Source organism: Lampetra fluviatilis, chromosome 43 (assembly GCF_964198595.1).
Source record: "Lampetra fluviatilis chromosome 43, kcLamFluv1.1, whole genome shotgun sequence".
In the NCBI taxonomy this organism is placed as follows: Eukaryota; Metazoa; Chordata; class Hyperoartia; order Petromyzontiformes; family Petromyzontidae; genus Lampetra; species Lampetra fluviatilis.
Window position 1 is genome coordinate 4,207,847 of NC_136317.1, and position 23,815 is coordinate 4,231,661.

The window sequence follows — 23,815 nt, forward strand, 5'->3', positions numbered from 1 at the left end:
AAAGCCTGAAAGCGACTTGGTATACTGCTTTCGACGGACGAAGATCCCCCAAATAGCCTTTAACAAACCGTTGGTGCAAGTGCTGTTAGCGAGCACCTATGAAGGCCGGCACGGCTCACGATTGAGTGACCAGCACCACGCTCGGCCGCCTTTGTCTCCCCAGTGGCAATATTTACACATTGCACCAGGTACTCTTATGAGCCGAGTTGACATAGTGGAGGCCCGGGACTGATTCAGATACATGTCAATGGTGTTTGGCCCTTGAGCAGAAATCGAACTTGGGTCACCGGGTTTGTAGTGGAACTCGCTAACCGTTGCGCTACCGCACACAAAGACACATTCACAGACAGGATTTGAATTCGGCACACGAAACATTTTTTGGAGAATGTCAGTGAATTGTTTATTTAGAGAAGACCACTGCCCAACACTCAAGATTGAGCAGGAATGCACTGACATTCTTAAGTTCATCCAGATAAGATGTTTGCGATCTGCTGTCCATGACCCAGCGCTAAGCCATGCTTCGCTCGTAATGTACACGCTGACTGTGGCCACCGGCTGCTTTGCGATCGATCGTTGCGCTGGTAAAATGCTCGGTGTTACCCGCGCGTGCGCGCGCGCACTCTCGCGGCGGTGGGTGAGCTGGCCAAACAGCTGAAATTTCATCGACCGACGGAGATTGCGTCAGCGCCGACCGGCGGGAACCAAGCGCGCTGGCGATGAAGTGATGCGCCCTATTTGTATCTGTGAAAAATGTAGGGAGTGGTTGTCTCTTGCCCCGATGCACATACTATCCCGCGCTATGTCGGCTTCTTACCGGCCTTGGGTTGCTCGCACCTGATCTGGCTGGTTTTTTCCGTGGTACACTCATGCCGCTGTAGAATTTGGAGGTCTCTCGGCAAAGATACGGAGCACGTGGAGGTCACGCGATGTCAGTCGTCCTTGTCTTGCCAAACTTTTTACGAGCATGATTAATCACGTTTCCTGACCCTACTGTGGCCCTACTTACGTTTTTGAATGAAGGTTGAAAGCGTGTACGCATGAGCTCTGTCCGTTCGTCTGTAAGGTTGCGGGGGAGGGGGGGCATAGGCTCTAACTCTCGCAAGGATGATCCAATATGAATGGTAACTTTAGTGTCAATTTGTGTCGCTGTATACCAAGCCACGTACATCACAGGGGCTCTCAAACTGTGGCGACTGAGATGAGTGCAAAAATGTTACATTTGCAAATGATGCCAAAGTGTTTTGTCCGGACAGTACCCGTTGGCTTCCGTCCTGCGAAGTAAATACAAAAACGTGTTTGGAAAGTGTGATATAATCATTGTGTGTGCACGATTTTTCCTTGTATTTAAACAAATTATGCCTCTCTACTCATGACAACAAGTTGCGGAAGCCCCAGCCTCTTATTGAACCGGCGAGATGTTTTGACTACGGCCGGGAGATTGTCGTCAGCATCACCCTCACGAGGTGTCCACCATTATGACAGGCCGATATATTCCCAGAATCCACTGAGAATGCGGAGGGGAGTGGGTGGACGTTAATGTGTCCATACCTATATTTGTTACACCGTTGCCTATTGTGCCACCCAAATAAGGATACGTATCATATTCTTAGGTTTTTTCGGTAAGGTCACGTACGTAAAAAATGTAAATTAATAAAAGTAAAATTAAAATAAAATAAAAATCACGACGTTTCGGAGGCAACACAAGCTTCCGTCTTCAGGTGGAACCGTCACAGCACGATAGCTGTATCACGTAAGATAAATTCCAAGAAAAAAGTCCTTGCATATATACTGGTTAAGGGTGGGAGGAGCCAAGGTAGGCCCTGAATATTATTTTATGCTTACGAGGCTTGTGTAACGATGCGTTGATTCTTCGATTAAGGGTCATCCTTGCACTTGTGATACCTGCATCCAGTCGCGCTTTTAGGATTGACTCGGGGATGACTTTGGAAAATCATATCTGCAAATCCACAAATTCCTTCCTTTTCCTCTCATTGAGACGGGTCAACTAGATTAACATAAACGTATCGCGTATAAACCCATCGAATGTAATGCCCGTCAATGTTATCCAACAAGCTTTTGTCGGATACCACTGTTTACCGCGCAAACTACAAGGCATTTCTGCCATGGAGGAGGCTTGGACCGGCTGACAGCGTTCGTTTTTTTTGTCTCGGCCCTCCTTTAAGCGGCTGTTGCGTGCGGTGGCGGTGCAAGCGGCCCCTTCAAAATGCCGCTTGCGCTTATCGTTTGTAAGCTGTCAGCCGACCCTGACGGCTGTCATCCTTTTGGCCGTGTTAATAAATGCGGTTGATGCAGCACAGCTATTTTCACAGGGTTTTTTTTTACTCTTTCCCTAGCCGAACAGTCGGTGGCCCAAAACGCTCAACTTTTGATTGCTTGCTTTAGTTTCCCAAATCGCAACCGGTATAGTTGTAAAGAAATCCACATCCGTAGCCGTGGGAAACCAAACATATATATATAGGTGTGGTGCGGTCGAATTCTGTTTGATACGGTTTGAAGATTAGTCAAGCCGTGGCACATGCAATATTTAGCGCAGCGTCAGAAATTGTACAGGCTTCGAACAAAAAAATACAGGGGGGGTGGGGTTAGAGGTGTTGTGCAGAGGGGGTCATGTGTGCCCTACGGAAGTGGCCGTAGGAGAGAATATTTAATGAGCCTTGCTGTGAAAAATACCCAGGTGAATGTGTACGTGTGTAGCCAGGGTTAGTGGCCTGCGAGCTGCAATGATTATATTATTCACCCTGTGTCTGGTGCCAGAGTCGCATGGACGTTCAGGCTCGTGCGATTGAGCGCTTGTCACTTACAGTGAAAAACAGCCGCTGGGCACGTTGGGAAAGAAAAAAACCCACACATTTACATTTTCTCATTATTTGGGTGAAAGCAACCTTCTCTCCCAGTCCCAGCAGATCTGTTTTATTTTTACATTGCTCGCCGATCGAACCCGCGGAATCGTACTTGGAATGCACGGCGCTTAAAGTGTCCCATTTTTTTTTTCGACGGAGCACTGTACGTACACAAGAGTGTGCACAAGTGTAAATGCTTTGTGGATTTATGTGCGGTGGCTTTTTTGGTTTTTTACTCTTTTTGAGTTGCTGCTTTTGCATTGATGACCTTCTCTCGAGATTTTAATTTGAGAATTGGAAAATAATAATATTGTGTTTGGGTCCTTCTTTTATTAAATGTTCTCTATTACATTTGGTCTCCTAACACCCTTCATCCTCAGTATGCCGCTTTCTGCTCCGAACAAGGGCCTTTTGCCTGAATGGTGTGACGTGAGATATCGCAGTCATTCTTGTGGGGGGGTGGGTTTGGGGGTTCTTTCATCAACCGTACCAACTAGTGTGGTGAAGTATGGTCAAACAGCCTTCATGACCAAAAGGCGAGATAGGGTTACCGTGCTGGCGAGATGTTATCTCCCTGACCTACTGTGCAGGAGGGCGTGGATTCGGTCCCCGCCCTGACGCCTTTATATTTGGAGTTTGCCTATACCGTACTCCCAGTGGTCGCTTGTATTTTTCTCCAGGTTCTCCTGTTTTCCCCTCCACATTTAGAATCAACGTGCGTTCAGAGTATTTGGCTGCTATACATTTGCACGTGATGCAAAGCCACTTCGTTTGGGCTATTATTTGTCATCGGCAGGTCGCTTCTGAAAACGAGCTATATAGCTCGGTGGGCCTTACCTGGTAAAATAGAAAAAATAGTTTAGTTTAGGCATGGGGGGTTGCCTTAATTCAGTAGTGGACCGATGAAGGGTTTGTTTAATCTCAATAGCATTTTGGTCATCTCTAGCACGATCCCAGCTAAAGAAAAAGGAAACGCATTCACTGTTCCGATTTCAAGGTGCCCATAAACACTCATAGCCGCGTCGTATATGTTTAAACACATTAACCCCAGATGCACGGGGTTCAGCGGCTAGATGGGGTGCATGCGCACACAGCTGTGGTGTGCGTTGCCGTGCGTGAGAGCGAGTGTGTGCATGTGTACCTCAGGCATCCGAGGAATGTCGTGTAAACCCAAACGCCTCCGATTCCACTCCTTCGCATGTTAAGAGGCTGTCCCCATTTGACCTGCTCCGCGTATTGTGTGTAGGACTGTTACTTGTAAGCTTTCCGCTAGCGCGAATGGCTTGCTCGAAATCGGGAGTTTCCCCGCTTAAGTAATAATCATATGTACAGTTGTAAGGCGAAATTCATCCGTAGATCCCAAATATTGATGGGAATTCCACATTCTTATGACGGGGATGAGTCTCTCCATAGGATGACCACTGTCGACCTTTCCACAGGGTGGTCCTCCTTTTATTGACCACGGAGGACTGATGGGGCCGAGTCAACGTGTCAACTCCCAACCTGGATTTGAACTCGCAAACTTCCGGTTGCAAGCCTCTCGCTCTACCGCTGGGCTGCCCGGCGGATTTAAGTTATTGTTGTTCAAGGTGTTGTAAAGCGCTGTTTGTGTACTCGTGTGTTCATAAATTCCTCTAGCCGTTTACACGTCCGCGCATCCATTTGTCCGCATCTCACACCCACCCCCACAAACAAAGACAAAAACAAAGATCCCCCTTATAGCCTGACCAGCGAATAGCACATATGAAGGCTGGCACTGCACACGAGGGGGTGGGTGGTCAGCATCACGCCGGGCCGCCTTTGTCTCCCCATTGGTGATGTTTACACACCGCACCAGGTACTCATTTGAGGTTGAGTCTACCTTGGGGAGGCCCAGGACCGGTTCGGATAATCGTCACCGGTGTTGACCGCGAGCGGGAATCAAACTCGCTTCGCCGGGTTCATAGCGCAGCTCGCTAACCACTAAACTACCGCTCCCCCCCCCGACATGCCCATCCTCGTCTCAAAAGTCCGGCCTTGTGGCCGTACGTCGGCTTGCAAAACGCCCCCCCCCCCCCATCATCGCCACGGATGGCGCGGTGGGACCCAGCTTTCCTCACGTCCTGTTTTTCGTATGGCAATTCTCTTAAGAATTTCTCTCTGCGGGCTTTTCTCTGTTCGTCTTGTTCAATGGGAACAATCTATTTGTGAGTGCCCACCGGAGTGTTTAGCGCGTGCCGTGCGCATCCAACTATCTTGTTGTTGGGCACCGGCAAAGTTGTCCAGGTGGTCCGGGCTGCAGGGTGAGCGGCTCGCATCAAGAAAGTTGCGAGATTTCATATACTGGTGGGGGAGGGGGGTTAACTCATCATGCAACGTTAACTCATCATACAACGTTAACTCATCATAATGGATAGACGACTCGCCCCCTGCCATATGAATGTCTAATTCCCACCATGGGCTCAGGGCTGTAAAACGGAGATGACTACCGACTCTGTTGGCTTATTTGAGCAGCAAATCAATTTTAAGTTTTTTGTAAAGGTGGCTCCCCTATAAACTGTTTTAATTTTCGTGCTTTTCAAAAAGTGACCAGTTCATCCAGCGTGTACCCGATCCCTGCCAAATGTCATTGAATCCTCTGGAGCTCAGCAGGATGGTCCTTGGATGTATGACTACTGTACACAGTAGGTTGCTATAAGCTGTTCTGTGACTACATGACTGGGCATAAGAGGGCAGTGAAGCAAAATTGATTGTTGTGCTGTACTTCTATGCTGCCATGACTGTGTTCCCCACCTTTACCAATCCGCACTGACCAGCAGTGGTTAAGTATGGGGAAATATACACCCCCCCCCGCCCGACCCACACAAAATCAGGAGGCCCTCATCCATTGCTGTCTACATAACGTGGGAAATGCGTACAAATCATGAGGTGCGTGCAGTGTGTAATGGCTGAATTTGTGCTTGACAGGAGATCGGTAGGTCAATTTGGAAAGGCGTACTTGTGGCGGGTCACGAGGAATGTAGTTTGTGTATTCCCGGATTAGGTTGACCCCCCCCCCCCCCCTGGCTTAGAATTTGAACTTATTTCCCTCTGCTTTTGGGTCCTCTGCGCACGGCAGCAGAGCTGCACCCCGACGAGACCGATACGATGCGTACAGTTGTACGCGTGTGATATTTAAGTGCTGTGTACTTTATCTGAAGCCACTTCCAGCCGTGTTGAGCTCACCGCACTTAGCCTTTGCCCCCTGGCTGCGAACTAACCGATACCGCCTCTGAGCTCTCGCTCGCTCCATTAACATTCTGCGCCGCATCTTTGTGTTGGGATTTTTTTTGGGGGGGTCGGTCGATGTTTGCCTTGTTGTTTTTGGAGGTGCGCGGGGGGATTTCACGTTGAACCTGTCAAATGACGTTTTAGCGAGAGATGGGGTTGACGTCCTGCTTTGTGAATAGACGGCGCTCTTAAGTCGAAATGGGTTTGAGTTGCTTGCTCCATGTGGGTGATTGAGTGCCAACACGAGTTGATGAATTATAAATTATTTGGGCATTTGGGGTTTCGACAACTCATTTGCCGTATTTGGTTGAAGTGGTGGACTGTGAGCCCGGCGACCTGAGGCTAATATTACTGGCGGGTGACTTTTTGAACTGGTCCTGGCTCCAACTCGCGCTTACGAGCTTGGTAAACTTTGGTTTACAAACAAGCCCCCACCGTTGACGCGGCTTGGGGGTGTTAATTCAGCAGGGGGATTGACAAACGGCTGTATATTATTAATTGATACTGTGTTTATGCACGTGATTAACTGGACATAGGCATACAATAACATTGTGACTTAAGGCCATTAGTCAATTGGGTGTCCAAATTAACAAGGGGGGTAGCATTCTGCTGAGACAAAACACGGCCGCCCGTGAACAAATTTGGTACCACTTAATGGAGCTACAACTGTATAAATATAATCAATAAAACTACATGGCCTCCTTGACAACAGGCTGTATGCTGCTTAACGGCATGGCTCTATATAAAGATATTCCATTAAGCGGTGTTTGCAAGTAAACCATCACGTCGCCGCTTAATGGAGATTCCATGTAAACGTTATTGCCCGTGGTCTTCAATTAAAGTGCTGACAGAGGGTGCATGAAGAACAGCAGACGAGAGCTTGGTACCCGAGGTGCCAGACAAACGGATTCAAGGAATGGAGAGACAAGGCAAAAGAAGACAGAATTGCAGAGGCTGTTAGGAGAAAGAGGTGAAAATGCCTGAATCTTCGCTCGACGTAAGGCACCGTCTGAGAAGTCTAGAGGGCTCATGCCATGTCAGTCGCAGGCGTTGTTTGACTACGCGTCACCGAGTTGGTCGGTATGGGTTGGTTGAAGTTGGTCGGGGAACATAGACGTGGCAGCATCGTACAAAACAACAATGGATTTTGCTGCACTGCCCTCTCCTGTCGACCACCTAGCCCCGTAACGGACTACGTGACATGCATGGCAGTTGCACTTTCAAGCTCTGCCGAGGCTCAAGGCTGCTTAAATTTCGAGAGATGCGACGAGATCTGGTACATTGCGAGCGATTTTGTCACCGAGATAAAGGACTGTTTTGATTTTTATTCCACAATCTTGTTTATGGCAGAGTGTACGCAACACTCTGCATCCGCTGCACATTTAAATATTAATAAACAACATTAAGGCACCGTGTTTGGCAGCGTTGTTGCACAAGCACAAATCTAAAATAAATCTTGCCGCACTCGGAAACGACATTTACCTTGCAACAAAATATACAGTTGGCTGACATTTTGGGCCACAGCTCTACTTCAGAGCACGGAGAAAAAAGGGAGGCTTTTGAGAGGTGTTTAACTCTACACACTTGGAGATCGTGCTCTGGGACTTAAACTGGGAATTTTTTAAAAAAAAGTTGATAGGTTAACTGTTTCGAATGGACACAAGGGCAATTTTTAAAAAATATAGCCATTAAAGGATTTTAATTGCTTTCAACCCGCGCCCGTTTTGTCAACAGTCATCATGGGGTCCTATGGAGAGCCTTTCTACTCATTCAGAATTTATCGACATTCTGCAAGTGCTGCACGAGTGTGACAGATAAATAAATCAAAACACAGGCGGCATTGGGCAGACGCTTGAAGCCTCTTGACATTGGCTGACCTGACGGTGACCCCCAGCGCGGTGGTGGGCGCATGAGGGAGTTCATCTCTGTCTAGCCGCTGCCTGCTCGGTTGACTTGGAAATTACAAGGCCGACCGACAGCCTTTGTTAAGCGCCTGTCTGGCCGATGCCCTCGCGGAACACGCGGTTAAATAAAGGACGTTGATCGATTGACTCGACAGTTCCAAAGCAGCGGGACCTGTGTGACAGTGCAGCAGGTATGGGCGATAAGGCAGGTGGGGGGGGGGGTCATGTGACTAACGGAGGAGGCTACAAGACTCGCTCAAACAGAATTGTTTTGTGCACGCACAGTGGATGCGACGACAGTTTTTTTTCTTCCACCCGTCGCCAAGTGCAGCCAACAGGGTTAATTTCGTTGGTGTGATGTGCAGACAGCGGGCATGCGAGCCAACTACTTGGAAGACCATTTATTTTTTATCTCTTTTCTTTTTTTGTCCAAATGATATTAAATTTGTGCTATCGGGCTTCGGGAATAAGTTTTTCTGGCAATCTTGCGGAGCACTACATACATCCCACGTGTTATAGAGCAGTTCGTGGAGGAAGATATGGAAATATTTAATGCGATCACTTCAAAGTAACCCTTTATTTGTCGTAAAATAAAAATAAGTTAAATCACGTAATATATATAGCACACGTGCTATGAAGAAGTACCATTGCCCACACAGTTGCCGATTTATATTTTTTTATTTCAAGGGCGTGTTGTTGATGGATGTGTGTTGAGTTAATTCATCTGTGCACTGTGGGGGACACACGCTGCCACATGCCCTGCTGCAGAGAAATGTTTTGTCACCGGATTTGGACCACGGTCTCGGCACAGTGCAGGGGACCCTCCTGAGAAACGAGACCTCGCGAGTGAGTGTGGCTTTCCTGAATAAATACGTGAAACAAAATAACTAAAGCCAGTGACTGCACGAAGAAAACAATATATACATGAAGCTTTTTTTCTTCACTTCATTTTGGCAGCAAGAAATCCATCTCTGAGCCACAATAATTTCACTCTTGACTGCCACGCGACTAACATCTTTACAGTCGGCTGTGTGGGAAAGTGCAGTGCTGTCTGGCGTATGGAGAAGGGATCTCGAAGTAATTCGGCCATATCAACTTCTGCAGGTTGTCCTATAGTACAGGGGGTTGAAGCGCTGCTGTGTAAGAGTCCCAGATAAACACCGTCGTCTTGTGACACGACGCCCCGCGGGTGCAATAACACGAGGACAGGCACACAAGTAAGGAACATCTGCATTTTTACATCGCACCAACTAAACGTTTCGGCTGACAGCGGACACGAGCTGTCACCCTCATGAACGATCACAGATACGTCCTACCACCCGAGGCACATTTCACACACCCTGCTGTGGTCTCCCTGGTATATCTATGTCACTCTTAATCCTCTGGCTGGCCCAGGCGGCAAGTGTATGAAACTGAAGGTGGAGGGTTATTTTTCACGTTCACCCGGCGGGCGTTGCGGGTGCGTCTTTCTCGCGAGTTGTCTTAACGGCCGGGATGGCAACGGGCCCAACCCCCCTTTTTGACAAGAATGTGCTCCTGATGCGGACAGGTAGTCGATAAAAAGCGAGCGTGTTGAAGCCGAGTTCATGCGAGTGCAGACGATGGGGAGGGGTCAGCGTATGGACAGACTTCTCATACAGCCTTGTCGCGGCTGCCGCTCTCTTTTCATCATTGAATGTCGGGGATTTTTTGTTGTTGCCTACGCTCTGTTTCAAATGGCACGAATTTCAAACGTACTCATGCCTCGATTTGACTCTAAATACTTCTGCGCCCTCCCACAGCAATTAATACAGGACCATACTTGCCCATTGCGCACCGGACAACCCAAGAAGTGCTTTGTTTACAAAAACCTGGATGGGACGATGTATTTGCCAGCCAGCTGCCAGGCAAGCCACCTGCAACCTTGGCCTATTTGACAATTGCATGGCTCAGGATTTAAATGCGACTGATCCGATTGAATGATTTCACATTAACCAACCACTCGCGCGTCAGCCGCTCGTGAAGGCAATTGTTATGGCGCTTCTAAAAGCTCCCGAAGGATTAGCGGTCGTGTGTGTCTGTATTAGATTACCTGGAAAAAGTAAAAGCCAAAGAAATGCTAAATCTAAATCATTTGCAAGTGAAGTTGTGCAACGTGCCTTTAAGTTCCTTGAGGCTGCATTGTGCAAGCGCTATTCACTTGTACATGCTCAGTAAACAGTAATTCACAGAAACCCAATATTATTGTCAAAAGGGTAAAGGGGTAATTAAATGTAAATGAAAACATGTTTTTACAGTGACTGAAAAACACATAAGAATAATATATAACGGTGGACGTTATTGTACGGAATTATTTTTTCGTGGTGGAGTGGTGGCACAGTGATTAGCACGTCATGCTATGAAACATTGTGACCCGAGTTAGATTCTTGACGAACGATATCTGAACGGATTGTCGGTCTCACTTTACCGATATGCACAGTCCAGTGTGGTGAAGTATGGTTACTAACCGTACAACCCACACTCTATAGCGAGGGCCCTTGTCGAATAGTCGATCGACGTAAGAGCTGTTCGTGTTCATTCGTTTTATAAAGAAGCTCGTAGTCATTGTTTTCAAGCTCTCCTTTCAAAAGAGACTTTTTTTTATTTTATTAAGTATGCCCGCGCTTGTTTTAGTTACAAATTGGACATATTTCAAAGTTTTATCATCTCTGCTCTTTTCATTGACGCAAGTTAACTGCACGGCCTTTTTTAAAATTGCGACGCATTTTTTTCAACAAAAATAAATAGCTTTGCAAAGCTTAATTAACATTTTAAATAAATAACTTGCACACATTGCACAGGGATATTCATTAGCTCACTGGAGCATTAATTATTAAGGCATCCATTTTAGGTAATGGGGGGCTGCGTAGGGCTTAACGGGTGATTAATTAGGCCATGATATCGGCACTGCTTTTTCAGTGGTTTTCATCTGTGGCGCTTTCCCTCTCCACAATGAACAATTGGGCTGGACCAATCCTACCAAGGGTACTGATCCTGGCCCCAGTCTCCTGGTCCCACCAAAAGCCAGAATCAGCCACATTGTGGTGTTTGAGGGTCCTCGGTGGACTCGTAACGAGCCAAGGGCACGAGAGATGGTCTATGTAGGTATGTATGTATGTGGAACTTCTTTCGCATCGTACATAGCCAACCGTGCTAATTGTAGGGCAACAAACTAAACACGAAAAGCAGTTGTCAAGAAATTATTTTCAATGTAGGGGATTTAAAAGTGCTTAGCTCAAGTGGCTTACTAATATCGGAAGGAAGAGCGTTCCAGACGGCCGCAGAAGCGCATCAGAAAGCACGCGATGCGGTGCCCGTCTTTTTTTGACGGCTACCCAAAAGCCACTGCTGCAAGGACGACTGTAGTTTGCATGACAGTTGTTTATGCTCCTTGACGAGCTCAGCAAGGTGTTGTGCTTAATTTGTGAAGTACAACTCTTTACGTGCCCCCCCCGCGAATCTGCTGAGCACGAGAATTGTGCCTCGTGCCCGGGCCTTCTCTGTCCATTCCCGGGTGGGCGAGTGAGCGAGCCATGAGGTGAGTCATGGGTTCTCGAAAAAATATGTTGCGCTTTAATTGCGTGCATGGGCCTTGGAAGTGCCGTGTGACGTCAATCGCTCATTTTAAGAAAATTACCACATGCCCGGTGCACGACCTATGTGAGTCTCTTAATGTTTTCTGACCTGCAAGACGTTTTTTTCTACCAATTTTTCCCTGTTTCGTTACACTATAGTGGCAGTGGTGCATAAACACTCATAATAAATATCCAAAACACGAGTAACACTACCCGAAATATGCAATAGGTGACGTTTACGGCACTCCCCCATTTCCAGAACAGGAATGAAGGGCCCAATGCTCAAAATGTCACCTGTATATTTTTCAAAATCCTGTTAGACAAATGTTTAGTCTTTGTCATTTGTTTCTTTCAACATAGAGAAATATTAATGAATTCAGGGACACACAATATTTTTACATTTTGGGAAGTTGTGGCGTCTCCCGTAGCTTGCACGAGTCGCCTGAACCCATTACGTGCAATAGATTCTTACGCTCGTAATTCGGCTCAAGCATCGTTAGAATAAGAATCTCTGTTAATCAACAAAACTGTGCATAGTTCCACCCCTCGCATATAACCGCGCAACATATTCCGTAGTTTAGTTTATCACTAGGGTCACATTGATGGCTGCTTGAAGGGCACGGGGTGAGGCTTTGTCACCGCTAAAGATTGCCAATTACCCAGTTGAGCCGTCACTAAACGTGAGTTAATGGGGCAGCCCGCTAAAAACGGATGCTGGCGCACGCGGCCTGGAATGTGGACGCCGCAGAGGGAGGGAACACTCACACTCGCGTACAGGTGGTGCAGCACACGGTGCTCTGAGGCGGTGGGGACGGTGCGGTGGGGACTGGGATGGTACAGTGCTGCTTAGGGGACAGTGGCAGCGAAAGTAGAGACAGTGCGGCTTAGGGGACAGTGGTGGGGACAGTGCGGCTTAGGGGATAGTGGCAGGGACAGTGCAGTGGTGCGGACAGTGCGGACCGGGCGCTCAAGGAGCAACGTGACATTATGAGGTTGGCGCGGGCCACGAGTCGGGAGGTTTTTCCGGCAGTTGTGTTCGCTGTGGAATTTCTTTTTTGACGTTGTTGTTAGAAGTGGTGCAAGTTTTGTTTCGTCTGCGGTGCTCATCCAGCTAAGACAACAGATTCTGGCAGACTCTGCATTCACTTCACCCGCTGGCTTCACTTCACCCGCTGGCTGGTTATTCGGTGTTTTGGGTTACAACACTGTCTCTTGGCAAAGGCAGTGAAAATTTTTAAACCAAAAGGCTCTTACAATCACTCCACCGACAGCCTTTTGTCAATCCACTGCTGGATGAAGGCCGCCTCATGCCGTGCGCGCATTGTTTGACCATACTTCAGCAAACTTGTCAGTGCATGTTGGTGAAGGGGGTTCTCAGGAACAGTTCAGATACCACTTACATTGGCCATGGCTGGGAATTGAAGCCAGGTCACTGGGTTTCTAGGGCAGTACGCCAACCAACCATTGCGCCACACTCCCTCCATCTGGTCTTTATATACACACATACAGTAGTGTGTTCCCATGTGGTTATCTTCGTTTGGCAAGTCAATTGCAGAATAGTTTTTTGGCGACCTCGGCTTAACCTCGTAACTGGCGCACCACTTCGCAGATGCATCCTGTAAATGTGGCTGCTCGTGCAGTCGGTGGTGAAACAAACAAAGTCACCGACTGTTGTGTTTGGTGAGAGACAAAGTCACCTCTGCATTTAGGATCCCCTTTGTAAGGTTTTCCCTTGATACGCCCAGAGCCGTATTGTCTCGGAGGCGTAGTCACTGCTGGTGGAAGTGCCTCCGCCGGAGCGAATTCTGGGAGGGTATTTGACAAAAACGTGTCTCGGAAGAGGTGGGCCTACACCCACACCTTAACCCAGCGCATGCAACCTGGCAATCGACTTCGCCCTTTTCCCGTTCCGAGATGTCCCGTTCACCGGCTGAATTTCTGAACGCGCAAGCGGCTCTGCGTCCATTTTATTTGGAGGAGGCGGAGCGCCGCTGTTTTTAAAGACATTGCACTCACCGCAGATAACCGTAGTGGCACGACCGCACGATTCCGTTCCGATGAATCGGAAGAAAACCCGACGATGTACACGTACGTGCACAAACGTACACGTACGTCATTGCAATGGAAAAGGGTTAACTTTGGTGTTACCCACTCGTACTGCTTGGTGGGAGATGAAGGGGGTATTTGAGAAACTTGCTACCATGCATGAGGATAGGATTGAATGGGCATCCTCCGGATTGCAAGTCGTAACTATTACGCCACGGCAAGAATCTTATTATTGATGGACATTTTACATTGAGACTAACGGAGCGAATGAGATGCAACGGCGACTGAGAGAGAGAGGCTTTGCAAAGATGACGTCAAAAACCACGAGACAAATACAGTGCCGAGAAAATGTTTGCGAACCCCTTACTCAGGAATTTCACATTTCAAACCTAAAATGTTATTAGGTCTTAATCTAAGTCCTAATAATAGATAACATGATTATACAAATGGCACAAAAGCATGATGCTCTTTCAACATTAATTTATCCACAAATGATTCTACATTCAATAACCACGTGTGAAAAAGTTCGTGAACCTTTATATTCAGTAGCTGGTGACACCCCGTTGAGCAGCAATAACTGCAACGAACCATTTACTGTAATCGTTGGTCAGTCTCACATCAGATTTGAGTAATTTTGACCAATTCCTCCTCAACTCGGTAACATTTGAGGGTTGCCTTGCATGGACAGCTCGCTTCAGGTCCTGTCACAACATTTTGATGGGGTTTAGGTCGGGACTTTGACTGGGCTACAGTAAAACGCGGCATTTCTTCTTCTGCCGCCATTCTTTTGTAGATCCGCTTATATGTGTAATGACCGAAATGAAGAAGCACTCACCCAAAGCCAACGTGCAGTGTTCATGATCATTGTCTTGTTGCAAGACCCACTTTCGGTTCAGCTTCAGCCCACGGACGGATGGCCTGACATTCTCCTCGAGAATCGTCAAATACAATACCGGATTCATGGTTGTGTCAATGATGGCAAGCCGTTCAGGTCTTGGGCAGCAAATCAGCCCCAAACCATCACATTTCCACCACCATGCTTGACGTTTGGGATGAGGTTCTTCTGTTCGAAAGCAATGTTTGGTTTTCTCCAAACATAACGTTTCTCATTGAGGGCGAAACTTTTTCTACCTTTGACTCGTCTGTCCCATGGAACACTGTTCCGGAAGTCTTATGGATCATCTATGTGCACATTGGTGAGCTTCAGATGGGCAGCAATGTTCTTTTGGAGAACAGTGGTTTTATCCTTGCTGTCCTTCCATGAAACACCATTCTTGTTCAGTATTTTTTCTGATAGTTGAGTCATGAACACTCACATTAGCCAAGGCGAGAATGGCCTGCAAATTCTTGGATGCTTCTCTGGGGTTTCTTGTGACTTCCTTGATGATTAACCGATTTGTTCTTCGAGAGATTTTGGTAGGACGATTGCTCCTGAGTAGAGTAACTGTGGTCTTGAACTTTCTCCATTTGTGGACTGTCTAACAGTGGATTGGTGGAGCCCCCCCACATCCTTATAAGTGGTTTTGTAACCCTTTCCGGACTGATGAGCATCAATAACTCTTTTTCTGAGGTCCTCACACATTTATTTTGGTTGTGGCATGACTTGTTTCCACACACACTTGTATGGTGAAGACCAAACTCACAACGTATCTGATCTTTATAGAGGGTGGGGCCTCCCAAACTCACCCCTGAAAATCTACCTCATTATTTAAACCCCTTATTCTAATTGTTCACTTAATTGAGCGAATGCAACCAGGGGGTCACTTAATTACTCATCGTTTAATTCATTCATCATTTTTTTCCAAAAAACATGGAATTTTTTCAATATAAACCCTAATGGATATTTGACTAAAGACTGGTTTTAATTCTAGAAAGCTATCTATCATGGTAATACTATGGAATTTCCATAATTATCATTGGTTTTCACAAAAAAATGTTTAGGCTGACTGTAGCTGATTTCTTTTATTAAAATTGCAACGGGCATATTGTGACATTTCATTGAATCCAGCTGTGGGGCGATTGATTCGTGCCTCTATAATATTATACCCAGTTAAGAAATTGACAAGGTGGCCAGCGAGAGAATTGTCTATGGTATTTTACTGTGCACACCGTATACGCATGCTGCAGGGCAAGCTGTGTGCACGCCGTTCACGCCGATGACATTTATATTTAACCAGTGTGAAATCCATTGAGATGGCGAGTCTCTTCCCACGAAGCAACGACCTGGGAGCAAGGCGGAGGGAGGCCTTTTTATTTATTCGTTTATTGGGTTGGTCAACATTTTATTTGCGGTGCTGCGAAGGTTGTGGTGGAGGAGCAGAGTAAGGCTTTGATAACCTTTAAACTTAATAAATGTCAAGAGAAAAAAACCGGCGAAAGTAGGCAAGAAAAAATGGGATGTAACCTGGAGAGGTTTCTCATGTGCTAATTTGGCTCTTGTGAATGAAGTCTCACTGGCATTGCCAAGGGTCGATACTGAGACTCAAAAAAAATACATAAAAACTCCCCTTGCGGACTGAATTTGGCAGCTATGATTTACCCCCGTGTTTGGCAAGGGGCTTACGTTCCTGCCTGACCTGCCTTGACATTGATGACCTCACCAAGATAAGAGTAAATCCTGTCTTTCAAGAGCAAGGCGGCTTAGATAAGGCATAAGCTGCTAACACCCCACCCCCGTGCTCACCACCCCTACCTCAGTCCGCCCCTGCAAACCCGCTTTGACACACGATGGGCGTGAAATTAATCGCTAATTGTGAGCTACCCGCTTGTATTTTTTTCTAGGAAAGTGTTCCTTGTAAACTTTTCCTGTTTGCCCTTTTAAACTTTTTGAGAAAGAGTTCTGCAAGTCGTAAATAGCGTGCGGGCGGCTTTGTGTGCCACGGCTCTCTCGTTAAGCGCTGGTGTTTTATGTGCTCGTATTTTTTCACGAAAGGGAGTTGGGCGGCAGCTAGAGAGGGGGAAAAAAAAAGGATCTCTTGTCACGGTTTGAAGTTCTGCTGCTTTGCTGGAAAACAGAAAGATCTTGCGGTGAGAACCTATCCGAAAACACAGCGGACATGCGACATTAGTTAGAGACTGAAGCTGCAGCTTTGTCTTGCAGTCTGCTTAGGACACGCGCAATAATCGCCCCCAGTCCCTGTGCAGCGGCAAGGTGACTCGGCACCAGTAGGTATTAGTGGGCCAGTAGGGAGCGATGATTGTTACGTGTAATGCCAGCAGAGTTATTTTCAGGTTCGTTTTTCAAGTTTGGCCCGAGATGCATTCTCTCACCTCCTTGACATTAGCACCGGTTGCGAACCTGGTCCGGCTCGTAATCGTTTTCCCGTTCCGGGGAAGCGGTTAAGAGCGCAAACGGTCCAGCGTTAATTTCATTTTGAGAGGCATAGTGCCGCTGTTTTTTAAACACATTGTACTCACCGCAGAGAATTGTAGTGACACGACCACACTCTATGATAGCTGGCTCCCAACTGTGCCACGCCCTCCCGCATGGTCTATTACGTTCCAATGACGTACGTTTTGATGACGTACACGTACGTGGAGAGAGAAACGGCGGTGCGCGCAGACGCGTACGTCATCGGAATGGAATGGGGTTAAGCTTGCAGCTCGGTTTGAGAAGCGTGCTCATTGGTTCGGTTTTGGAACTCCCGCGGGATCGTTCGGGTCCGAGCGCGACCGCAGCGGGAAAACCCAGCCTCGCACCGTCCCAACGCGGGTTACCGCTGCTCCACGAAAACGACGCGATAACCCGTGTCGCCGCTGCTCCCCGGTCCATCCACAAAACTCACCCCCCCACCCGCCTGCCAGTGACGCCGAACGCTTGTCGCGAAGTCGGGACGCGGGCTGCCATCGAGCGACGCAGCAGAGCGACGTTAATCTTGGCCGGCGTTGGTGAGCCGCCAGCCCCTTGCCCAGATGGTTCGTAACGGAAACGTCTTCGCGCAACGCCGTCTCTCTCCCCGCCACGCCACGGCGCGTTCTTTTTTTTTTTGCACGGGGTGGCGCGTTGCGGTCGTCGACGCCTTCGCTACACCTGGCGGGGCATCGTCAGACACGAGCGTCGGCGACGCAGCTGCGAGGGCGGTAAATCACGGCGCTGGCCGAAAGTGGAAGCTTCGCTCGCAGCTGAGTGCGGTATTTTGAAGAGTGGGTGGGGGGGGGAATATATTTATTTTTCCTCATTGTAATTCATTGGAGAATAAGTGCGGCGTAAAGCGAACGAGCGAGCGATGGTGCAGTTTGTTTGAGTTTGTTTTGACACGTCTGCAGATTACGGACACAAACCTGTCACTGTGGAAATAATTTTAGGGTTTATATACGCGTCCCAGGAATCAAGAAAAAAGAAAAGCATAACTTGCCTGGTTTAACAAAAAAAAATTGCTAACGGTTTCTTTAATACATTATTGCAAGTGTAATTGGGATTAACGAGTGTAATTTACAGATTCTGAATTCTTCAATGCAATATTTCGACCCGAGCTGAACCGAATTGTTGACTCAAAAGTGTTAATTTTAAAGCAAATTTGCATTTAGTGTGCGCATTAATATTCTTCGCATCTCGTATTCGCTCGTATATATATCGCTTGACTTTCACTTGAACATTAATTTAGTTCGCTCGTGTTCATACAAGTCTGCAATTCGTCTGTGATGGAACTACAAACAACCTTATTACAGGATGTTTGTGTGTAATTGGCTCAATTCCATAGTTGCCAAAGTTCACTTGCCTTCCTCTGCTTGCCAGCCATCCCTTACAATGAGAGAGGAGGCCTTTGCAGGACCCTGTCCGTGATTTCCACGGAATGCGTTATTGGGCATCGCGGGCAGCCAGAGAGAGTCCCATGGACCGTGGGACGATCATTCTTGGGACCTGACGGCCGACGATGGATTGTTCACGGGCGCCTGTTGCCACGGCGCCCGATTAGCGGAGCGCGGAAATCCAGGGGGCCGCGCTGACGTAGCCCAGCTGCCCCATCCGCTGAGCGACTTTGCGAGCGAACTTGATACTTGGATGTGGATACTTGTCGGAATGCAGGTGTGCTGTAGGCTTGGACTGTGCGAGGTGGCAGGAGGTGGAAGTGTTGCGATGGATTCCTCTTATCTGCGTGGAGATTTGATGGGTTTTTCTCTGTTACGTTTGTTTGTATGTTGTTGAACCTCTTTTGCACCGTACGTAGCCAACCATGTTAATTGGAGGTGTGGGGGAAGGACAAGAAAAGCACGATATCCTCCCGCATGAAGCTAAAATCACTACTTAATGGGATTCGCAAATGCATGACCCTCCTGAAAAAAGTCTTGAGACTCGGGATTTAATTGATTTATTTTCATTTAATATTAATTTATTACATTTTTATTTTTACCTACGTGACTTTTAATTGATTTATTTTCATTTAATATTATTTTATTTCTATTATTATTTTTATTTGTTATTTTATTATTTTTTTTACCTACGTGACTTTACCGAAAAAAACCTAAGAGTAAGAACGACTGCGCTGTCGTCGACGCTTCTCTTCAAACGTCGCCGGGTGGCATTGGTGGGGGAACAATTTTGAATTCTGTCGCCGCAATAAAATTCCCGCGTGCTACCAATACACACCCATGTCCTTCCGACGATCGCCCCTGCGGTAAGGTAATATCTCGATCGACTGTGAAGGCAGTGCAGTCGTCGCTCGGCCAGGCAGGGGTCTCGGCAGGCCTCGGCTTCGTTGTCGCGCGCCCACGACGGGGTCTCTTGGGCCCGCAGCGCGGGGCGGTGACCGGGCATTGCCACCGCCACCGCACGTCGACTTAGTCGTCGTTGCGCGTGGCTCCCGCGAGGTCGCAAACCCAAAGTTAACCGGCTCTCTCGTGGCTGTGCAGGCGTGAACGTTACGTACGGCTTTGCCTGTTAGCTCCGTGTTGTGCGCGGATGCAAATGCCGGCTTGCATGCTCGCCTGCACACCCTGCCAGCCTCCCTCCCACCCACCCTGCCAGCCTCCCTCCTGCCAGCCTCCCTCCTGCCCGTCGTCCACCACCCCCTTGCCACCTCCCCCCACATCCGTCCACCACATGAAAGGGTCAATAAAATGGGGTTTGCAGCAGCATTCGCTCGCTCACACAGAGCTGCAGCATGGGTGTGGCTCAACATTTTCAGGGTATCCGGTTACCGCGTAGCCTTAGGCACATTGCAGCAATGCCTTTTCACAGGGTGTTCTGATTGTTTACTTTCACAATAAAATCCATCCGTCGATTTTGCGTTTCGTGTTCAGCCGTCCGTTGGGCTCGGGCCCGACCCGTCGCTCCGATTGACTCGGCGACGAGCGACGGGTGGCGATCCCCGTGGGTTTTGGCCCCGTTCAGACAGCCCCGGTCGCTCAGCACGTGTTGCCTCCAACGCCGCTGCTGCTGCTGCTACGTTGGCAGCCCCCCCCCCCAGCACTGTATAGGTAAACACGGAGTGCGGATTATTCGCCGTCTGGACACGCCTTCCGAGGGACGGGCCGTAGAGAAGCGGCTTACATAATGCGCCGTCGCCTGCAAGGTCATCGTAAAAACAACGGCGCACGCCAGTGCACGTTGCGTAATGAGCGCGCCGAGCCTCTGTTTCGCTTTAGAGACAAACCGCAGGGCCCCCCTCCCCACCGTCTGTGGAGCGGGCATCGAGCCAACGCCAATGTCGGTTTTTCTAAAGCCAGCGAAGGAAAGAGTTCTTCGAGAAAACGAACAATTGACTCGTCGGGTTGTAATTGGAATTTACTGCTGTGTGTGTTTTTAATCCCATCCAGGGCTAGGTCAAATGACATTACTGCACGCCGAGTTATCTTTTTTTACAAAATAAAATAACTATGCGCATTCAACTGACATAGATGAGAGACAATGACCATCAAAACGCGGTGGACCATGCCAGCCAGGGAGGTTGTTTGACCATACTTCTCCACGCTGGTCAAATGCGAGTTGGTGAAGTGGAGTCGGCTAGTTGAGAGATATCACCGAGCCACCGATGTTAGCCGAGTCTGGGAATCGAACTCGGGCCATTGGGCTTCATAACACGCCACGCTAACCCAGTATGCCACCACCGCATCCCAATAAAGACCATTACAAAAAGTCAAACAAATGGGACTGATCGGTGTTTAAAGCGGTACATTCACAATGACCAAGCAGTGAGTCCAGGCGCCCACTAAGACTTGGAAGCACTGCTGCAATAGCCTTTACACAATGCGTGGATTTAGTTGTGAATTGAAACAAACCGGTACCGCCCAACACACAACAACGACAACAACAGAAACACCCGCGGAGCGGCGGTGTGCCCCTTCCTGCTGCTCTATTGTGACCAAGCACACCCCTTTGTGTGTTGATGAATGTGACACGTTTTTCCAGCCTTGCTCACGTGTTCTTGTTGTTGGTTGACTTTCTCGTCATTTACACAACACTGTTGGATTTGAATAACCACCACACACCCGCCCTTCGCCCCTTTCCCACTCCACCTCTTAGTGTTTTTACACGATAAAAAATGTAAGGAAATAACTTTGTATGTTCAATGAACACGGACAATAGACAGAAAGCGCAAGAACACAACGAACGATATGTACATTTATTGTTTATTGAGTGTATGATTTATTAGCAAGTTTCACGTATTTCAAACAAAAGTAAAGTGAATCAACTGTTTAAGGATTAAGCGGTGGCACAGTGGTTAGCGCACCACACTGTGAACTCATCATCTCTATATTCTTGGTTCTTTCGGTAAAGTCACGTAGAAGGGAAATAATAAAATAATATGAATATAAAACAATAAAAATTCTCACGACGTTTCGACTGCTGTGGATTTCACACCTGATGATGATTGCTTGTGTTGCAGTCGAAACGTCGTGAGAATGTTTTTTATTGTTTTATATTTATATTATTTTATTATTTCCCTTCTACGTGACTTTACCGAAAGAACCAAGAATATGAATCCCTGCAGTCACGAAAGCTTGAAATCATCAACTCTAGTTCTGTTCCCCGGCCCAGGCTGAGATTTGTTCAGAGTGATATCTGTACCGGTCCTGGGGGGGACCAACCTGCAGTGTCAGGTATGGTGAAGTATTGTCAAACAAGCCTCGTGATCAACGCAGTGTGGGAAAGCTTTTATCCAGCAGTGGATTGGCAAAAGGCTATGATTTATATACAGGCTCGGTGGTAATTTCTCAGTCAACGGTTCAAAAGCAACCACACACCTCCGATTATTAGCACGGTTGGCTACGTACGGTGCGAAAGAAGTTCTACAAACGTGCGTGTAACACGCCCTGCCAACACATGTTCTTTGGTGCAATGTCGACGAGATCAGGCGACCGAGTGTAACACCACTAGAATCGGACACGATGCCCTGAAAGATAGCGCGCACACACCCACACATGTGCACACCTATGCGTACGCGTGCGTACAATCGCGGTCCTTTGCTGACACACTTTGCCACCCCAGCCAGCTCCACGCTTCCCAGTTCCCTTTGAAATGTGAACCGCAAAGGGCAGGTCACTAGAGCGCTCGCCCCGTGGAAAACTGGAGTCCAGATTGACCGTCGTGCGATGTGACGTGGTTTCCGTGGGGAGCTCCGTCATCATGGGGTAGTGGATGGCGATCCATTCTTTCTGAGATGGTTGTAAAGTCGATTTTTTTTAATGCACCCAGAAATCTGCTGCAGTGCAGCGATGAACCGTTTGGAATTTTCCACAATGCCTTTCCAGTAGAAATGACATGATGCATCTTCGGCAGAGAGGGGTTTATGGCCGGCGGGGAGTGGTGGAGCCAGCTGCCTCTGGCTTGCCCGTCTGCCAGAATCCACACTTGGCCTTCTTACTGAAGCTGCGAGTGGAACATTTTAATCATGTGTGAGCACGTTTGCTCACGTTTTTTGTACTTTTTTTTTCACCGTCCGCATTTCCTACCTAATTGCGTGTGCGCGTGCACGTGTGTGTTCGTACTAAATCGCACCGCTTGAGTTCATTTTGAGGCTGTGTGTTTACATAAACATCCGCGGGATCTGCCGCACGGTAATGCAGGTGGAGGTGGAATTATGCAGGAACTGTAAATAATTGAACAAACTCGCATCAATTACTTGAACAATTTTTGTAATTAGACTGGTGGAAAAAAAAACCCGACTGTTTACCTCAATTTAAAAAGCTCCTCAGGAACTGTTTAAAGTATAACATCACTAATTTGAAACTGCTCTCAAGGAGGTCGAAGTGCTGCAGTAATTATATTTTACGATTTCACAAAACATTGCAGGCCCCTGTTTCTCAAACGCAACAAAGTTTTTTTTGCTACTTGGAAGAAGTCCAACCCGTGTGACCCTTTTCACATGTTGATGATGAATGTGAAAATTACTTGATGTCTCTCCTACGGAGTGCAGTCGTGTTTACTTTGATTACTTGGAGATCTTTTTATATGTGGGCGTATAATTATTTTTAAAAGAAAAAAAAACCGTACACCATTGGGGAAATGTCCCAAATCTTTTGCTATATTATTGTAATGATGATGATGATGATAAATTCCCAAACCTGGTCTGAGTCAAAAAATGGTTTGGTTATGCATTCACAGTTTGTCACCGATGTAATGTGATTTAACAAATTTTTAATTAAATTTTTTTTTTATGTGTCTATACTGTCACTGCTTTAACTGTGAGGGCCCTCTGCCTTTGGCACAAGTATCCTTGTTCAGGTTCATTTCACAAACATTCTGTACGTCATGACATTGTCTCAAGGTAATTTGAGATCATCCGCATTCAATGAAACGTGTCACTTGTGCAGTGGCATCTGAGTGATGGATGTTGAACTTTTTGCGTGCCGTACGTATCCAATCGGAAGTGCGGGGAAGGACAAATTATGTTGCCATTGTGCCATCTGTCTGTCTTCAAAGTAACGGATCCAAGGCATGGTTTCATCCGTTACAATCTCACGTCTTGTTTATGATACATGTACGTTTAAGAACCAGTTTATCATTTGTGCGATTTACGGGACTACGTAGTAGGCAGCAGAGGGCAGTGCAGAACATTCCATTGTTGTACTGCACTTCCACGCTTCCACATCTCTGCTCTCCACCTTCACTAACCCGCTCACCAGTGTGGTGAGGTTTAAATAGGCCACTTGGTCAGTACGGCATGGGAGAGCCCTCAACCAGCAGTGGCTTGCACATGTGTGCATACACAGTCAAATGCTT

At 47.5% G+C, this 23,815-nt stretch overlaps 1 protein-coding gene across 1 annotated transcript in view; it reads left to right on the forward strand.

Moving 5' to 3' along the window:
* Positions 1–23,815, forward strand: part of LOC144947036 (muscleblind-like protein 2a) — a 118,640-nt gene that overhangs the window by 38,079 nt on the left and 56,746 nt on the right.